General features: G+C 44.3%; 1 protein-coding gene across 2 annotated transcripts in view; it reads right to left on the reverse strand.

The window, feature by feature from the left end:
* TBXAS1 (thromboxane A synthase 1) overlaps positions 1-15686 on the reverse strand; it is a 147781-nt gene that overhangs the window by 93043 nt on the left and 39052 nt on the right. The gene's annotated exons all lie outside the window — the stretch shown is intronic.

Raw genomic sequence — 15686 nt, forward strand, 5'->3', positions numbered from 1 at the left:
CGCTCAGGTCACGATCCTGGAGTCCCGGGATCGAGTCCCGCATCGGGCTCCCTGCTCGGCAGGGAGTCTGCTTCTCCCTCTGACCCTCCACCCTCTCATGCTCTCTCTATCTCATTCTCTCTCTCAAATAAATAAATAAAATCTTAAAAAAAAAAAAAAAAAAAAGAAGACCTTTCAAGGACTGACCTGAGGAGCAGAGGAATCATCCCCGCTCCCTGGGCAGGCTGCACTGACGGTTCCTTTGATTCTCATGTCAGACCTGGGAGATAGCAGGCACTCACTCAGCTAAAGGTTGGGGACGATGGTTAAGTCACTTGTTCTACTCCCATAGCTGGGAACAGCCAAGCGAAGACCAGAACCCAGATCTGGCTCGCAATCCAGTGCTCTTTCGGGCACCCTAGGCAGACCCCCAAGGGGTTAGGCTAAGGGAGAGGGTGGCCCCTTGGGAGGGGGACATGGGTCCCAGAAGAGCCTGAGGAATGACCTGAGTGAGGGGAGCCCTGTTCCTGTGTGATGAGAGCATCACCTTTCCCTTATTTGTTTATCCTGTGGATCTCAAGATGGCCTGCCATGGCAGAGAATCAATTTTGTACTTCTATGGGCTCACCTCTGAATTGATGGAGCATAGTCACTGATGGGGAAAGACTATAGACCCCTCCACCCAAAACCTTGATTTTAATATGAGCGACTTTCCCCCAATTCCTTTCATTATGTCCCAAGGAAATAATACTCATTACCAAAATCAGCAAAATCACAAGACCTTCCCGTTGAGGTTTTGTCCTGAAAGGCACGTGCTCAGAGGTGATTTCTCTGGTCGCTCAACAAATGCTTCCTGAGCGCCTTTTATGTATCAGGCACTGGTGTGAGCACTGGGAATATCCCCGCAGAGGAGACAGACTTCGCGTCCTCATAGAGCTTGTGTTCTGGCAAGCGAGCAGGGCAGTAAGCAAATAATGAAGTGACCTATCATCAGGGCCAATGTCCTTGGGAGCATCCGAGGAACAACAAGAGGGGACAGTGGAACAGAAAAGGCTTTGGATTAATAAGGAGAACCAGGGATGTCTGGCTGGCTCAGTCCGTGGAGCATGAAGCTCTTAATCTCAGGGTTGTGAGTTCAAGCCCCACATTGGGCATGGAGCGTACTTAAAATTTGGGGAAAAAAAAAAAAAAGGAGAACCTGCACAGCCCTGCACTCACCTCTTGCAAACCACATATTATTCTTGTCCTATATGTTTCCATATAAATGGAGGATAATGCAATCAGCCCAGCCAAACCCGTAGGGTTGTTGGGATGGTCACATGAGATACTGTCCTGAAGGGACAAGATCTGGATAGAGGACCAGAAAACAGTTATGGATTGGTATTTACCACGTCAGTGGCCCCAGGAAACAAAGATATATGTTTCTTATAGTCATAAAAGCAAGATATATGCCCATAGCTTGCGCATACAAGTCCATAAGACGTAAAAGGAGGTCCACAGCAGTGCTGCTTGCTGGAGGCCATGGGTGTCCCCCCCCACAGAGTGGGGACAGGGATGGGCAGAATGGGTGGAGCCATACACCCTATGGGAGCCCCGTGACGTGAGGGTCCGCAAAGCAGAGCTCTCAGTGAGAAAACCAAAGCAGGGAACGAGGACACCGCCATCGGGATAAGCTAAGGATAATACACACAAATACACAGTTTACAAGAACGTGTGCCAAAAAAAATACATGGTAAGGACAATGGAATGGTTGTCTGTTGGGGAGAGAAAGGTATGAGGATAAAAGGGAATAAATAAACATGCAAAACAAGTGGCAATGTGTTTCCTGTTCTCCACAGTGTCTCAGAATGAACACACACACACGCACAGAGAGAGAGACAGAGACGGAGACAGAGATAGGGACAGAGACAGAGAGAGGAAATCTTGAAATGGAGGTAATTAGTAATTACTGGTTGCAACACTGATAATTCACCATGGTGAAGTAAGCTGTTCTTATCAATGGCAGTGTTTCATGGGGAATACGTTGGGAGTAAAATGCTGCTGTTTGTTAAATCAGTGTTTTCTCTCAAAGCCTGTTCTCCATATTCTAGTCCCAAGAGATATTCTGGAAAACAAACAAAAAAAAAGTTCTGTGGTCAAATAAACCCTGCAGCTAAATGTCTCATTTGGAGATGTTCCAAGCACGTTATTTTGTGAAAGGTTCTGAGAAGTCCCACGATAAAGAGACCTGTGTTCCTTTGACTAACCTAGTGTTTCTACCATTTGACCAGGGGAATGCCCCCTTTTTATTTTCCATGTAACAATTATTATTGTTGTGGAAATGGTCCAAAGGATGCTCTGTGGGAAACAGCACGTTAGATTGCTAAAGGATGAGAGGCCAGAGACTCCGGATTCCAGGCATATTCTGGGACTCACACCCTCCCATCACCTTCCTAATGTGGCTCCGTGATCCTTAGGGTGCTTTGTTCCTAAGCCACCGGGGGACCCCATGTCTCATCCATAGCTCCCACTGATTGCAGCAGAGATGGAACTGCCTTCCCCTCTGCCATGCTCCCCTCCTCAGGATGGGGGGAAGGACCATTTCATCTCCAGAACTCAAAGCCAGTGTTCAGGGATGAATGTCGACTCATGTCTTAGTCCTTAGAATGGACACGTTGTTCACTTCTGCTGCTACAGGACATTTCCTGGATAAAATTCTCCCTCTCGTTTAGACCTTACATTTCTGATGAGCCAAGTCACTGTCATTGCTCACCTGGGCCATTAGAAGGATTGTTTGTTTATAAATTCCATCCCCTCCTCCCCTACCACGACTCTGTGCACCTGCACAACTTCTTCGAGTAACCCACTTCCTTGGCACCATGGCTTTGGGCTGTCTCCTCTCCCCCACTGCCAAGATCGTGCTCTCTATCGCTGCCCCAAAGATCCCATTGGCCTAGCACACCCTCGGCCAGCCCAAACCCCAAAACTTCCTCCCAAGCTTATGTGCCTGGGTGCGCTATTCATGGACCACCCACCATCTTTCCTTGATGGGACCAGCTGTGAATGCCATCAGCCTCTCTCCATGAGTGCAACTCGGTGCAGAGGCTGCAAGGACCGGGGGGGACTTCGGTGTACCTCCTCCAGCAAACCGTCGCAAAGCCATGATCTTGACAAGTTCCTTAAGGTGGGAAGCCCAGAGAGTGAAGAGCCGGTGCCCAGGAGAGGAGATGTGGCCCCGTGAACGAGAGAGTGGATGTCAACAGGAGTCCCAGACAGTGAGGACTAAATTTATATCAGACACAAAGGCTACAGTGACCTGGCGGGAAGGAGGAAGCTTGGAGTGGCTGAAAGCATAATTGAAAAGCAAACACATAAATTGTAAAGGGTTTGGCAGAGAGTGAGATAAGAGGAGAAGGGGCTCCAGGAGGGGACTACTGGGAATTTATTAAAATGAACTGAATTTATGGTGCAGTTCAAGCATTAGTTGATAACAGGACTAGTCTGGTAAAGAATGTGCTCGCTGGCTTATAGTCAACAGGAAGTTGGGGCAAGATGACAGGGGCCATGCATTCCAATTAGAAATGTGTGGTTCACATTGACCAGTTGGATTCCAGAGCCCAAGGGGAAGTTTACATTTCTCCTGGAGTTCACTCTCAAGGTTGGAAGGCAAGAAGAAATGGCCACATAGCCAGGGTCAAAGGCAATAATAAAGCGTTGTCCAAATGTAAAATGGTGCAGTCCCTACAGAAAACAGTAGGGCAGGGCCTCAAAAAACTAAAAAGAGAATTACCATATGATCCAGCAATGCTACTTCTGGACATGTCCCTAAGAGAATTGGAAGTGAGGTCTCGAAGAGCCGCTTGCACACCCACGTTCATAGCTGCATTGTGCACAACAGCCCGAGGGACCCAGACAGAGAAAGGGATAGACAAGACGTGGTATATACGTATGTACAATAAAGTATCATTCAGCCCTAAAAAGAAGGAAATTCCGCCACCTGCCACAACACGGGTGAACCCTGAACGCATGATGCTCAGTGAAATAAGTCCGTCACAAAAGGACAAATATGGTATGATTCCACTCATCTGAGGTCCCTAGAGCAGTCGAAATCATAAAGCCACAAAGTAGAATGGTGGCTGCCAGGGGCTGGAGGAAGGGGGGAAGCGGGAGGTTTTGTTTAATGGGTATAGAGTTTGTTTTTTCTTTTTTTCTTTTTTCTTTTTTTTTAAAGATTTCATTTATTTATTTGAGAGAGAGAGAATGAGAGACAGAGAGCATGAGAAGGAGGAAGTTCAGAGGGAGAAGCAGACTCCCTGCCGAGCAGGGAGCCCGATGCGGGACTCGATCCCGGGACTCCAGGATCCTGACCTGAGCCGAAGGCAGTCGCTTAACCAACTGAGCCACCCAGGCACCCTATAGAGTTTGTTTTTTCAAGATGAGAAGAGTTCTGGAGATGGGTGGTGGGGACAGTTGCGCAACAGTCTGAAAGTACTTAGTGCTACTGACCGGTGCACCTAAAAAGGATTAGGATGGTAAATTTCATGTTGTATTTTACCACACACACAAAAAGCCCTCCAGCCAAATGTCCTTCATGCATGCCGTGTTCAACACCTGGATCTGACCAGGAATCAGGGCACCCATTGATCCAACAGCCATGGGATTTGGAGGCATGAAAGCCCGTTCCACCTACTTCGATGAAATCTTTATTCTGTGGGTGTCTGTTGTGGGAGTCTTGACATGGAAGCCCGTTGCTCATTAACAAGTATGGATTTGGGGGGAGGGCAGAACTCAGGATGTTAAGTGTCCATTCAGGAGATAGCATCCTAGTGGGATCCCAGGCTAAAGAGGACAAAGAACTGGGATGGTCTGAGGGACATCTAAGACTTTGGGGAGGCAGATAAGAATCTTTAGGCTGGAGTCTTCTAGAAGGATCCAGTGGCCGTCAGTCATAAGGCACAAGCCATAGTCTGGCAGTGAATCTGAGAAGAGAACTTAGAGAGTTACAGACACCCTGCAAAGGACGGTGGAAGGTCCACTCAACAATGGCCTCTCTGTGGTTAATACGCAATGGAGAAGCTGGAGGGGGATGACCCCCACGGGACCTGGATTTCCTTCCCCAGGGGTCCTGTTGGGAAGGGCAGTAGTCTTGATCAATACCTAGATGCCCACTTCCCCTGTAGCCTGAGTAGTGTCAGGAGGTGCTGGTGGGTGTTGGAACACAAAAGACCACACTCATCACATCCACCTACCGCATGGTGATGGGCCATCCACCAGCCAAAGACCCAGGCCAAAGGCTGTAAGTTCCTCTTCAAATAGGGGCAAAGATAGCATCATTTGCTAACAGTGCCTCCTTGGTGGTTAATGTGGGGAGCCTGGAAAGCATGTCAGAGAGTCAGGCCTTTGTCAGTAGGCCAATACACTGCGAGCCTCACTCGGAGGGGAAAATTTCATATAGTAGGTTGCGAAATTCTTACAGTTTGGGGTGTGATGGGGGAGAAGTTGTGAGAAGCATGGTCTTGAGATGCAAACAATAATCAAGCAACTTATTTTAGTAATTAAGTTGCTATGATCTGCCCCAGGCACACAGGCATCATAAAACCTGGCAGCCCCTTGCTAGGACTTAGTTCGTGTGCGCAGAGGTGGAATTATCACACTGAAGACTGGCCAGGAATAATTGCAGTGCATAGGAAATGACCCAAACTCTAAAAGATTTAGGGGTCCTGAGGAAGAAAGGAGAATATGGCCCATTTGGTTTTATTTGCTTAATAAAGATTTTATTTATTTATCTAGAGAGAGGGAGAGAGTGCATGAGTGCGTGTGAGAGGGGAGGGGCAGAGGGAAAGATCTTCAAGCAGAACCCCCCCCCCCAACCATGCTGAGAGCTGAGGCTGAGCGTGGAGCCTGACATGGGGCTTGATCCCACCATCCATGAGATCATGACCTGAGCCGAAACCAAGAGTCAGCCGCTTAACTGACCGTGCCACCCAGGCGCCCCTATATGGTCCATTTTATTAAAAAGATTTTATTTATTTATATGAGAGAGAGAGAGAGAGAGAGAGAGAGCACAAGCAGGGGGAGGGGCAGAGGCAGAGGAAGCAGACACCCCGCTGAGCAGGGAGTCCGATGCGGGGCTCGATCCCCGGACTCCGGGACCATGACCTGAGCCAAAGGCAGACGCTTAATGGACTGAGCCACCCAGGCGCCCCTATATGGTCCATTTTAAAGATAAAATTTGGTAATTCAAAACTTAGTAGAATTTCAAATGTGTGTGATGATACATGATTTTTTTTGTTTGAAAGTTTATACTATATACATAGAGTTAATTCGGTGTAGACATTTAGATGCCTCTGACTTCTGCCCTATGTGAGTGACAAGATTTAAATCTGTTTGCTTTTTTTTTTTTTTTAATCATTCAAGGGTTCCAGGAACTTGAAAAAAAGTTTCTCTGCTCCCAAAATCAGGATAAAGAGGAACTTTAAACTCTGCATGAATTGGGAATTAGTTGCTCCTTTGAATTTAGTAATGACTTATTTTACATCATGAAATCAAAGATGGTGTGTCAGTCTTCTTTTGGGACAGAATAGGGATGCTATTTGCATTCTCATTAATTAGGGTTGAGAGCCATAAGAACTGGGTAAGCGTGTGCAATTTTTGAGAGTATCTGTGCAAAAGAATTCTCGACAGAAGATGTCTGCTAATGCCATGTGTTATCTGGACCTGCTTCCAGATGGGAGAATGCCTTGGCAAATGCCACAGTGATTCATGACTAGGTTACATAATTCTATTTTGCATTTTGGGTTGAACAACTTGAATTTGTTGCAGGTACAATTCAATTAAATACGGAATTTATTATTTGAAAATATTAGCTGGAAATAGAGCTTTTTTGCAATCTTAATTTGAGATATTCTACCGTTTGGGGGCACACTGGTGCACGGCTGTCGCCTGGGGGATAAAGAAGTTATCGATGCCTTATGCAGTTTTCACTGATGGAGGATGAGCTCCCTTCCACCTTGAACCTGCTATACTGGTAGATTTGGGGAACACACAATGAGGAGTGAAAAACTGAAAAACTGAGGCTGACTTCCCTGCGTCTGAGCCCTCCACTCGTCCCAGCCAAGTGCTCATCCTCCACCTGCAGTCCCAGCCTGTCCCCAGAAGTAGAACAACCCCCAATGTCCCGTCCTCAGCCTTGATCTGCTCCAGCCAGGATGTATCTCTTGTCCCCAGCCAAAAACAGGGACTGGGTCTGGTTTCTGCTTCCTGGGTCCCAGTCTGAGGACTCAGTGCCTGTGAGGGATTTGTCCCCAGGCCTCTCCCCCTGACGCCCTGCTTGTCCTCCTCCCAGAAGCCCATCTCAGGGCCTGGAACCCCCTGTTGTTGGCCCCTAACATCCACTGACAGGCCTTCCTGATTCCTGCTTTTCTGGATGCCTGAATCTTGTCCAGCCGACCTTCTCCGTGGGCAGCCTTCTCCTGGACTATTCACAATGGCCAGTGTTTGCTGGAATGGAGAGCTGCCAATTTCTTACCCTTTAAACACTGTGCTTCGCTCATCGGCTGGAACCCGCTCCGTCGGCACCCCAGCCTGGTCAGTTTTCCATACCCAGCCACCCCAGTGAATGGGGCTCCTTCCAGTTTCTAGGCCATTCCCTCTCCTGCTCCATCCCCTGGAAGTAAGCAATGATGGCCATACCTCACTGAGACAGGGTGTTCCCATGAATTACTTAGATATTGACCCTCAATGCAAAAATCGTACCGACAGATGTTTTAAATTGCCAACCCATATATTTTGTTAACGCTTTTTCGCTTGAAAGATTCTGGTTTAAGGCTGGGCAATAATTGTCATAATGCCTGAACTTGTGATTTTCAAGAAGCAGGAGCAAGGTGTTCTTAGGCAGCGAGGGCTGGTTCTGCCATGAGATGCAGGAGCCCCACCTCCGGAGGGGTGGTTTCAGCTTATATTCGGTTTTAGCTGCCGATTTTGTCCAGGGATCTCTCAGAGTCTTAAACCACCATAAAAACAGGGGCTTATACAAATTTTCTGGTGCGGACTGTTGGGGTTGAGCCATCGGTTTGCAGCCATCTCATTTAGAGCTGGCAAGAGTTTCAGGTATCATCTGGCCCTTTGCTTTTCAGATTGCTCATCTTGACTTACTAGTGGTTATGAAACCAACTTAGTATGTCGTGACCAGCTTGTATTTGCTGGGTTTTTTTTTTTTTTTTTTTCCGGGAAATAATAGAGTTAGAATAGGTCGATGTGGATCTTACAGTAAATAAGATATTCTTTTGTAAGACTTATTTCAAGTGGGTGTGTGCCCTGGATCACCATGTAAAATACATTATTCACCGAGGCTCATAATTCAAGTGTCGAAGTCACTGATAGAGTCCACATCCCTCATTTTATTTTGAGAAATCTGGGGCTTCGAGAGGGGAAGAGATTGGCTTAAATCCATCAAGCTCTCAAGGGGCAGATAGGAGAGTTGGAGCGGGAATACAAACCCCAGTTTCCTATTGTAAGTTGGCATGGTCTGTTTGATGTTTTTCTACCCAAGGAAGAGGAATTCATATATGCTCTCGATCTTTAGGAGTGTGGGTCCCAAAGACCTGGACAGTAGGAGTCCCTCAAGTAGGCAGCAACCACCACCTATAGGCTGTCATAGAATGAGAACGGGGGAAAGGAAGTGGTGAGAAATGGTGGGTAAAAGAAGAGATTCGAAGTCCAGAAAAAATATGGGTAAACATCAGGAGGGTCTTTGGATAAAGACTAGGAAAAAAGGGTGATTTTTAAACCATAAGGAAGAATGGAAGCCTTGTAGTAACTCAGGTTAACAAGAGACTGTGATAGGAATAGGAGAGGTGAAGGGTCTATGCAAGGCTCATTCAAGAGAATTGGGACGCTAATAGAATTCTTCCTGTCCTTTTTGGTCTAGATTGCCCATTTATCTTAGGACAACTGTTCCTTTGATAATTCTACCTATTGGGCTACATGTTTCAATGGGTGATAATTATCATGTATTTTCCCGCTGACAACTTTCTTCCTACTCTTAAAGGACTCCTAGAAAAAAAATCAGCCAATTATATTCATTTTTATAAAAAAAATGCACCTCCCCTAAAATGCAATACCAGCATAATTAATCACTCATTTAAAAATGTGCCCTTGCAAGCTGAGTGTTAGCGATTGATCTCTTTTGACCAGCGAGAATATGGATATTTAACTCACTGAATGATTCTCAATAATTATGGATACAGACCACCAGGTCTCATATTAATTTTGGTTTCAGACTCATATCACTTGAAAATGGTGATTCTAAGCTTTGTTTTCCACACTTCCATGAAAGACTCAACTTTTACCAAGTTAGGAGACCCAAATATTGCGCCCCCGCCCCCCCCCGCCACCGGTCTGGCCTCATGGCCAGAGATGTTAAAATAATTTAGGATTTCTGTAGTTCATTCCATAGTTTCAGGGATACTGTGTCTTCTCTGAGGTCAGAGTAGTTTTCATTTTCATTCATTGCTCTTCAAATTGAGTCACACTTTCAGGTCACACAACACTTAGTAAAAGACTCCCATTCCAAGGCATGCACCCCGGACCAGCCGCAGGAACTCACACGTTTGACTCCTAAGCACCAGCATCTGTACAGCTTTGCTGCAATGGTGACCTCATTCCCACCTAAGAGTTCTGCCTTCCTCCAGCATCTACGCTTCTCTTGAGCTCAGTCCAGTTTCAAAAGGAGAATCCTCTCCCCCTATCAGTTGCCCAGGCGTGAGTCTGAATGCTTGTATTTTCCTGAACAAAGCAGCGGCAGTTTTCAGCCCGCCCCATCCTCGGCCACGTTTTCAGGTCCAGTGTGTTCAAGGGTCTTGTGTCTTCTTAGAGAACAGCAGGGGGCACAGGGCTGCAGCGGGCTGAGCCCTTCAGAGCCCGAGAGTTCCCAGAGTTCGGGATCCATGCAGGTAGGCCCGCAAAGGTCCCGCACGTTGATGACATAGCCATCCGACTGCATTAAAGCAAACCATCTCGGTGTGGTCCTGCAGCCGCACCTGCCCAGCACGTGAGCGCTCACGGGAGAAGGTTCCATACCGTACTCTCTTCCCAAGCGCACACCCTCCTAATGGACGGCGCAGTGGAATCTGAGCTTAAAAACACAGTGAAATGACCTTACTGTTTTCATTGCTTTTCCACATGCCTCCCAGAGTTCTCAGCTTCCTCACTGCCTGGTGACAAGGTGCTATTAGTTCATGTGTGCTAGCTAATTAAATAAAAATGGTGCTAAAAACCTCCACGTCGGAGGCAGATGAGACACCTCCACCTCCTGTGCGCATGAACCTTGTGTCTAAGTGCCAGATCTTTTATACCAAAGCCTCACTTGTTTGCTAAATTGATTTTTTTTTTTTTTTCCAGTTCAGGGACTCAAGGTTCCCTGAGAGATTGCTTCAGATTCTGAGGCTTGCAAAGATGTTCTGGGAACATTCTACTGCAGCTAGGTACCAGGAGGTACTACATGCGTGATATCCAGACGAGGTTGTTTGGTTCAGCCCTGGCATGTGATTAGGCAGGGGGATGGCACCCGGAAGTCAGAAATATACATAGGAGCTAATAAACGATAACAGTGGCGTTCATTTCAGTTGGAAAAGCAGGACTTTCCAGATGGAACACCACCATCTGAAAAAAATAAGAGTGAATGCCTCCTCTTATCCTTACTCTCAGATACATTCTCGATGTATTAAATATCTAAATTTTTTAGATGAGACAAAAAACACCAGAAAAATGAAAGGTAAAAAAATGTATCTTTTTGAGTAAGATCCAAAATGTAGAGACCATTAAAACTGATTAAATTCAACAATAAAAACCCAAATGTTTTCTGACTGGAAAAAATACACAATAAACGAAGTTAAACAATATATAGGAGAAAATATTTGCAATGTATATTAGATGTAAAGGGCTATTTTCATTAATATATGAAGAGCTTCTACAACTAAACTGGGGAAAGATCACTAATCCAATAGAATAAGAAAACAAAATGCAATGGATTTTAAACATATGAAAAGATATCCAAGCTTGCTCATAATTAGAAAAGTGCAAATCAAAACTACCATCAAGTGGTAAAGACTTAAAATCATGACCACCACATTTTAATGGCAATCACATGAGAGAAGCAGGTACTCTCATATACTTATTTATGAGAATGTATGTTGATATAAGTCCTAGACAGAGCCATTTAAAATAAAGTAAAAAACTGGGGTGCCTGGGTGGCTCAGTCGTTAAGCGTCTGCCTTCGGCTCAGGTCATGATCCCAGAGTCCTGGGATCGAGCCCCGCATCGGGCTGCCTGCTCCGCGGGAAGCCTGCTTCTGCCTCTCCCCCTCCCCCTGCTTGTGTTCCCGCTCTCACTGTCTCTCTCTCTCTGTTGAAAAATAAATAAAATCTTTAAAAAAAATAAATAAATAAAGTAAAAAACGTAGATAATCTTTGACCTAATAATTTGTTTTAGGAATTTATCCTACAGACATACTAACATAAGACAGCAATGATATATATACAAGCATATTCACTGCAGTATTATTTATAAGAGCAAAAGGTGTTCATTAATTGAGAACTTATTTTTAGAACTAGGATACATCCATACAATGGAATCCTTAAAAAAATAGAATAGCATTTAACAAGAATGAATGTACTGAAATGGGACAATTTCACAAATATCATTAATGAACAAAGCAAGATAAAGAACAGCATCTATCATATATTATCCATCTGAGTATTAAAAAGTTGATAACAGAGGTTGCTTCTGGGGAAGAGTGGCTAAAGGTCCAAGAAGGGAGTCAGTTTTACTTTTTGCTGAATATTTATTTGTACTTTATGAATTATATACAATGTGCATGCTTACCTACTTACAACTTACTGTTCTAATGAGGGTATATGAGATCATTGAACAAATCTGGCTTGATAGAGGGATACAGGAATGAGGGGGCCACTAATCAAATGGAGGGGCAGAGAATGATGGAGACCGAGAAGCATGAGAATCAAATTCAACAAGAGGGAGCGAAGTTTATACTAGAAATCAAGGTCAAAGTGATGTGAGAGCAAGAAGAGATGGGGATGGGGCTAAATAAAAGAACAGCTATAGAACTATCACTTAAAAGACAGACAAGAGAAAGGTAAAGAAGCTTTAGATGGGAGCCTTTAGGAGTCACAAATGAGCTGAACTTAGGTGCCATAAGTATTTATAAGTAATTAATAGTAATAGTATAATAAAGGCTTGTCAACCACTGGATTATAAAGTCAAATTGGAAGGGAAAATAATATCCATCCTGTTTATATCCAGTCACAAATGTCTGATGATTATGTTGATGCTGTTCTTTTAGGGTTTAGGAAGGAATATAAATCCAACTTGGGGCTCCTGCTCAGACTGAAGGGCTAACCAGTCATTATTAATTGACTGCAGGTTGTCTAAAGCCGTAAAGCTTCGCTTTCTTCCTATTATGTTGTCAGGGGTACTACTGTGTAATTCAAAAGAGTTCAAATCAAGTATTGTGAATAAAAACTGGATAGGCATGCATGCCAGTCCATCTGCTTTACATTCAAGTTCAGAGAAGGCAGAGACAACATGTGTAGTTTTAGCTGCACAGCGTGTGGCAAAGCAGGCTACATAATTAGATACTTGGTAAGGACATTTTGTTCTCGGTGGTGGTGGCGGTGGTGGCGGTGACAATAAACAGTGATTGTCAACCCTTCTTGGCAGAAAGCTTCTCTAGCATTATCTTTCCCATAGCAGTGAGTGGGAGGGAAAATGGATAAGGAGCCGATCTCTAGTTTGGGGACCCAAACTCTGACTGGGTTGCTGTGATAACAACCAGATAATAAGTATCATGATCCCCATATTTGGCTTTCAGGTCCAGAGCAGCATGTTTCTCCCAACATGGAATACTGTCCTGCCACCTAACGATACAGTGCATCTCTATATGGCATCAACAGTGTGGGGCTTCCCTTGTCAAATGGTGAATCAGTCTATCATTTTAATTTTTAAGAGGACCATCTGGTCTTGATAATATTTTCTAAAAAAATAAAAGTAGTCAGGGGCGCCTGGGTGGCTCCGTCCATTAAGCGTCTGCCTTCGGCTCAGGTCATGATACTACGGTCCTGGGATCAAACCCCAAGTTGGGCTCCTTGCTCAGTGGGGAGCCTGCTTCTCTCTCTCCCTCTGCCACTCCTCCTGCTCATGTGTGCACGCTCGCTCTCTCAAATAAATAAATAAATAAATAAATAAATAAATAAATAAATAAATAAATAAAATATTTTAAAAAATAAATAAAAATAGTCTAAAAATTAAATAACTCAAACTGAATCATTGTGTAAAGGAAGGGTCTTTTATTGAAAGTAGTTCATCCTTGACATTCCCAACCAGTGAAAACATTTTGGTAAAATTTAAGGAGTAACAAGATAATTTTTAGGGCTAGAAGCTAGTTCATCCCTTTCATTTTAAAAGGTGAGCACACTGAGTCTCATCAAGATTACAGAGCTCAGTCAGGACTTTGCCCCACCACCATCTTGCCTCCAAATCCAGGAATGGACATGTTTAAAAAGAAGTCAGCATTTTATGGCTCATCTTTTTTTCTAAAGCAGAAAAAGGTTGACAGTTTTGTATGAAGAAATTATGCCATCACCTTTCTTTTTTCCCCTTTTCACCAGAGGTGGGAACAAAGAGTGGAGATGATACTGCAATTTCTATCTCTACAACCTCATTTGAAATCATTCTCTTTGATTTACGTTTTCTTGAAATGAAATGGATAAACGGTGTTAACTTAGTTAAAGTTGGGGGTGGGTAGTTTATTAGACATCCTGTCGTCAAGAAAACTAATTCTCCCTTCCTCCCTCTCTCTCTTTGTCCCCCACCTCTCACACACGCATGCACACCACACCACCCACCAGTTAATACAGTGCCCTTTAAACTCTTCATCTGACATTTTAAAATTATTTTAAAATACTCAAGTGTTCTACTCTGAAAAATCTGTACAAGAAGTACTCCAGGGAATGGATTCCTAGAATTCAAACTTAGAGAGGCCTTTGCCTAATTCTAGGGAAGCTACTGTCATTCTGAGTCAGTGAGATGTTTCAGTAATATATGGGACAGCCTCCAAGGTCAGTGTCAAGTCAACCACAGAATGAGGCTATTGGAAAGAGAGAACTGGAATGAGAACTTTTAAAAAAGCAATAGAGCAGCCCAAGAGTAGGAGAAAGGTAAATGGGTCAATCCCTTGAGCCTTTATTAAGTATCTATCATACTTAAAGCAAGAAGCTATGCACATAAAAAAAAAAAAGTAAGTTAAGACCAAGCTAAAAGATATCTTAGAGAATTAGGTAGAGTTGCTTATTATTGAAAGATGTGTACCACCTCCCTGCCCTTCCATCAGAGGAACACACCTCCCTGCCCCATCGATGTCAGGCTTGGCCAAGTGACTTGCTTTGGTCTCACTGAGGGCAGATGTGCTTCCTGACCTGATTTTGAGTTTGGCCATATAACTTGGTTTGGCCAATAGGATGTTAGCAGACATGATGCAGCAGAAACTTAAGATGTTCTTGTGCTATTAGGTTTGCTCTCTTGAACATTTGCCTTCACCTTGAGAAGAGCCTTCCCTGGTTTGCTTGCTATTCCAAGAAGGATGAGAGATAAGTGGAGCAGAGCTGCCCCAGTTGAGCCTGTCCTAAATGACCTACCTGCCCAGAGGACCAACAGATGCACCAGAAAGCCCAGCTGAGTTGAGCCAAGGGTAGCTTAGATTAGTTGATTCCAGCCACCCCTTAGACGTGTGATAAATAATAATTTGTTGTTTAAGTCCCTGCAATTTAGATTGGTTTGTTATGCAGCGATAACAAACTAATTCAGAGAGCATCTAGTATGACAATTTATTACTTTTGCAGGACCATATAGCAAACTAAAGAGCAGTGAGAACAACTTGGCCAAAACTATGGGTCTCCCAGGTAGGGCCATTTCCGCAGAGTACAAGTCAGTCTTTTGAAAATCATCACTGGGAGAATAAGCGTCATGGATCCTATGGACAGAAGGGTTCACAAACCATGGGACCCCATTAGCATGTACATTAGGAACACAACAGAAGTTTACTGCACCTAAAACAGTGATCACAGACCTGGAGGTCTGGAGAAGAGCTGCTAAAAATCACCGCATGGCTGAGGAGGAATGATACGAGAACAGACTAAAACGATTAGGATTCCAATGTGGAAAGATGCATGTTGAGAACCAATATGACTCAAGTCTGTCAAATCTTGAATAGAATAAATGGTCTTAACATATGTTTGTTCACCAGATTCTGGAATTTTATTTATTTATTTTTTTTAAAAGAAGGAGCATTCTCTGAGGCATAAAAAGGGAAAATTCAAGAAAAAAAAGGGGGGCTCTAGTACTTTATATGGCTGAGAACTAGGGTGACCAGATGTCCCAATATATCCAGGACAGTCATTGTGTCCACTGTTGTCTGGGGTAATTATTAATAGCATCCCCTTTCACGTTCAACACAGTGTATTGTATTGGTTGGTAGATTATATGGTCATACAGCTGACAGCATGTTTTCCCACAGAGTTGAACAAAACGGGTCCAAGTAAGGTTTCGGTAAGTTCATAAGAAAAGACGACTCGTGGGTTCTCAAGGCAAACTAGACTGAGGCATGGAGGGCCACTGTATCCAATTGCAGCAGTAGAGCAAGATGGTCAAGGCAC

The sequence above is a fragment of the Mirounga angustirostris genome, unplaced genomic scaffold (assembly GCF_029215605.1).
Source record: "Mirounga angustirostris isolate CCGP_5_RB_7025 unplaced genomic scaffold, mMirAng1.0.hap1 SCAF_12, whole genome shotgun sequence".
Taxonomy (NCBI): Eukaryota; Metazoa; Chordata; class Mammalia; order Carnivora; family Phocidae; genus Mirounga; species Mirounga angustirostris.